Genomic DNA, 5,108 nt, shown 5'->3' on the forward strand with positions numbered 1-5,108 from the left:
TGTGTGAGCGAGAGAGAGAAAGAGGGGAACGGAACATGAGAGGGGGGAGAGGGAAGGAGCATACCTAGCTCTCCTTCCTCTCCTCGTGTGTGTGTGTGTGTGTGTGTGTGTGTGTGTGTGGAGGGGGGGAAGAGAGAGGAGAGAGAGAGAGAGATAGAGATAGAGAGAGAGGCACGTGTATACATGTTTCGCTACAACGCCAAAATTCACATCTAAGATTTGAGTTTTTGGCGCTCTCGATTTATTTTTTTACCCCTCTCTTCGGCGTCGCTATGTTCGTCGTTATGAACATCGCTATATAACTAGTAGTATAGCAATGACAATAGCGACACCGTGGATTTTCACATTTGAGCGTCGCATTGCTAGCGTCGCTAATATGAAAACCCTCTTGTAGTGGCAAAAGGATTCATTAAGCAATAGCGCTAGCTAAAGGCAAGCGATAGAGGATCAATGTGAGAGAGTTCTTCCTCAGACACTCATTTTTGCAAGGATTCTACCATATCTACATCACAAGAGCTCTCCACTGAAGAGACGAAGCCGTTCAACTACAACATTTTCTTGGAATTGGCTATTCCTGAGGAATGTGAAAGAAGAATAAAAAAATTAGGACTTGTTTTAATCTCTTTTCCAAATAGAAAGAATTCTTTGCTATGTAAAGAATCTACAAGTTGAAGGAAGCCAATGTACAAGGCTAGATTGCGAAAAGGGAAGAAGGCTTTGCAAAGCACATACATAGATGTAGAGGTTGAAGATCACACTCAACGATGGAAACTCAAAGTACAAGGCTAGATTGGTTGCCAAATGTTTCAAGCATAAGTAGAGCATATATTTTGACAAGGTTTTCTTGCCAATTGTCAAAACGACCACCCTGCAGACTATACTTGCTTTGGTTGCCAAAGAGAACATGGAGTTGGTCCAAATTGATGTTAAGACAATGTTCTTAGATGGTGATCTTTATGAGGACATTTTACATGCAATTGCTATAGAGTTTTATTGAGAATGACAAAGAGAAGTTTGTGTATAAGCATAAGAGAAGACTTTATCGTTTTCAAAAGACACAAAACAATGCCTCTGTCATCACGAACAACAAAGCATCCAGATAAAGAACACGAAAACAAATGCACCAACCCTTTATTTTACATACAATGTGCTCTAAATCATACCATTATAAAGCCATGACCAAACAGACACGTAAGACTTTTCTCTGACCAAGTATGCGGTGCTTCTTAATCTATACAATGGATTCCTTAGCATGCATACTTTCTTTGCACTTCAAAACTAAATGGATAAAAATTATGTCACATGCTGTTCCTCATGAAAATCACAATTTTTGATCAGTGCTACCACCTGTCTCAACTTATAAACCCATTTTCTGTCAAAGTTCTTTCGCCGGGTCACGAAAATCACAGAAAGACATAGAGCCATTCTTGTCACTTGCATCATATTCAACTTGCATTGTATTTGTCTCTAATTTTCAAAAGTATATGCCTTGTGAAGTGAACACATAAGATTTGACATGGCCATAGCATAAAGCATAAAGCATAAAGATGGTGCACTTTGTATCATATTTTCTTTAACGCTATGGTTGAATATGTATAGTTCAAATGCCTTATGGCTTATTTGGGTGTTGAAGGAGGAAACTACCGACATCATGTACACTGACAGTCAGTCAGAGCATATTTCCAGATGCAATCATGCTCACGCAAAGCACATTGAGGTGCATTATCACTATGGTAGGGAAAGACTTCCAGCTGGAGAGATCAACTTGCCTTATGTGTCAAAACAGGACAACCTTGGAGATTTGTTCACAGAGGCATTGCCGAATGATAACTTTGAAGGTTTTTGCAAAGCTTTGGGCTTGCTTCCCTTTGTGGATGGATCATGTCCTTAGGGCATGGCAGTTTTGCCCAGATGTTATAATAAGAATTGAAAGTTGATTAGTGCACTGCCTACAAATGGTTGTATTGATGGGATGTCCGGATGGAGGACGAATATATTTGGCTTCTACCAAAAGGAAGGAGGATAAAGTGCTCGGGAAAAACTCCTTTGCAATGCGGGGCGAAGAGTGGCACCGCCTTTAGTCGTTTCCAAACTCTAATGTGCATGCACTGGCCTTTCGTTTCTCTGTGTCTGCCCTAAATTTTTTCGTTTTGCTAGTGGAATCTGTGAGGGGCGACGTGCCCTGGCTATAATCTTTTGCTTCTTTTGCGGCAAAAGGTCCCTCGGACTACAAGACTCTTTTCGTTCTTTGACTTCATTAAATCTCCATCGTACACTTGTAACCTGAGAGAGACTTCAGAGAACTTAAACCTACCATAGCCCACATGTTCTGAATGCTGTTTTTTTTTTTTGTCTCACACACACACACACACACACACACAGAGTTGTGAAGCTTCTGAAAAGGATAGCATCAAGAACTCTTCATGCTTTCGTAAGGGCAGATCCTCATCTCCAATGGTGAATTCAACATCTGAAGTCAATTGCATGATTGGTGGCTCCCCTCCTTTAAACTCTAGTACTAGTGGAGGTATTATCATAGAAGAGTCTTTGGTAATTAGAGGACTTGAAGGGAAGAAGTTAGGCTGAGAAAGGCATCAGCTCTCAAGCACAGAAGCCTTGCTTTACCAAAGGAAAGATTTGGATCAGCGGGAGCTAGTTAGTGATAATGATGGGAGTTTACATCGGCTTAGCTCGAATAATGGGAGTTTGGAGGGTCGCTTTCGGTCTACGCGATTGAAGGCTTGGCTAAATGCTACCCTATCTCATGCAATCTTGTACAACTCCTGTTGATGGATCTCGAATACAGACAGGGCACAATGGAATAGTACTATGCATGCTTTTGAGTCTAGCTGATTTCTGCACTGGAGCATGTGCTACGTCTAGAAGAAGAAGCTGGCTATAGGTATAATCACAAACATCAAGCAAGCTGGTCGGGCTGGTAATTTTTTGTTTTGTTTGCTGCAATCTTTTGCAACCAGAGGCAAAAAGCAAGAGAGGGAAGCGTATTGGAACCTTCCCCTGCTTGAAATCTTTGATAAATTTAAATTTTGCGCCACCTTTGACATCCGGGGGTCGCTTTGGCCGAGTGGTTAAGGCGTGTGCCTGCTAAGTACATGGGGTTTCCCCGCGAGAGTTCGAATCTCTCAGGCGACGCGACCTGGTTGTACCGTTTTGCTCCTATCATTCCTCAACAACTTCATCGCTTGGCAAATCCATGACACACACAAAATCATGTAGCTTTTTTTACGGCCTTTTTGTGTTCGATGAGAGGCAACTAGATGGCATTCGTACACACGCCTCAATCAACACAAGCACGCATACATAAGAATGTTGCATCGATTCCTAACTAAAAAGAGTGATTGATTGAAAATAGAGGTGGCTTCAATCAACACAAGCACATACGCATACATAAGAATATTGCATCGATTCCTAACTAAAAAGAGTGATTGATTCAAAATAGGTGGCTTCAATCAACACAAGCACGCATGCATACATAAGAATATTGCATCGATTCCTAACTAAAAAGAGTGTTTCATTCAAAATAGGTGGCAGGCTACATGAAAACTCGAATAATGGAACCCTTCAAGTTCCAAGGTGTTGTCATTGGTCAATATGACTGTAGGAATGCACGTGAAGATGAGAAGAAGCTCGAGGGCACACAACACACATTGTGGGCAGATACATGATCACTCACCTAATGGATAGAACATGCACATATTCGAGCTTTCTAACAATCAGTTGTCAAGCCTTCATGCACATGGGGTGAGGTTATACTCCTATCCAACGGTCCACACATGTGTGCATGCATAAGCACTCCCAGTGAGCTTATCTTTTACACTTCAAACATTCTTACCTACACGCATATAGGCAAACAACTTAGCTCCATACCTAGGCTATTATTTTTGAATACATGTAAAAGACCATGTACATTCAAATAAGCATGAATCTTTTCATACAACCCATACAAAGACTTCTTAAGCCGACACACCTTCTTTTCCTACCCTTTTTTTAACAAAACCATCAGGTTGTGCTATGTATACTTCCCATACAGAATCAACATTCAAAAGCACATTCTTTATGTCCAAAATTGCCACTCATCATGAGTTTCCAATGCATGTATGCTACAAATGGTAGTCATATGAAAAGTGGAAGCAAAAGTCCCAAAAAAAAAACAATGCCGTTCCTTTTAGCATACACTTTTGCCACAAGTCTAGCCTATCAATACTACTATCAACCCTACGTTTTAACTTAAAAACCAACTTAATACAAATGAACTTTTTGTAAAGAGGCAAGTCACACAAAGACCATGTGCCATTCTTCACTAGAGCATCATACTCAGATTGTGTTGCAGCCAACCAATTTTTGTGCATTTTGTGCTTCATCAAATGACAAAGATTCTGTTGGAATTAGGGTTGCAGAGATGCCACACAACTTGGAGAAGTTGAAGAAGCTCACGGCACACAACGGAGAGTGTCTTGCTTAGTGCATAATAGAAAGATAACCTAGCCCTAGAATGATGGACGCTGTGAAGGATTGGGGGGCTGGCCTCTACAACACCTCATACCAACACGAAGAAAAGAGGACGAAGAGAATAGCTCTCTAAAGATAATGGGGGATGATCCTCGCTCACAAATTTTGACAGCCTCACTCACACTCAACCTCGACTAGCTTCCCTCTACACTGCCCTAGCTCCAACTATGAGCAATTTCCTTCAAGGAAGCCAAAAAACCATTAAATTTTGGGAAAACAAAGCAAGAAAAATCTCTGCACTTTTGTTCATAAACACCATACCCTCACACCATCTCAACAGCCCTTGCATATGCGAGATGGGGCTCCGTAGTCGCTCCCAACCATGCACATAAACCCATCAAAAACCATGCCAATCATGAGGTATAAAAAACTCATGATGTTCAGACTAAAAAATCAAAGCAAACCATGGAAAACATGGGGTAACACCCTCCCATTCACAACAATAACAAGGGGCTTTCACTGCCAAACCTAACAAGGGATCTCCGCTTCACACATCTTCCATCACCAAAGAGCAAGAAGAGGGATGAAAGTGCGGAGGTCCCCACCCATGCTCATGGCCCTCTTGATGAGAGACACGC

At 41.5% G+C, this 5,108-nt stretch overlaps 1 non-coding gene across 1 annotated transcript; it reads left to right on the top strand.

Moving 5' to 3' along the window:
• The first annotated feature begins 3,071 nt into the window (after positions 1 to 3,071).
• Positions 3,072 to 3,153, top strand: TRNAS-GCU (transfer RNA serine (anticodon GCU)). The gene has a single exon. It is a non-coding gene; the product is annotated as a tRNA-Ser (tRNA).
• Positions 3,154 to 5,108: the final 1,955 nt, after the last annotated feature.

The sequence above is a fragment of the Adiantum capillus-veneris genome, chromosome 8 (assembly GCF_014529385.1).
Source record: "Adiantum capillus-veneris isolate H3 chromosome 8, ASM1452938v2, whole genome shotgun sequence".
In the NCBI taxonomy this organism is placed as follows: domain Eukaryota; kingdom Viridiplantae; phylum Streptophyta; class Polypodiopsida; order Polypodiales; family Pteridaceae; genus Adiantum; species Adiantum capillus-veneris.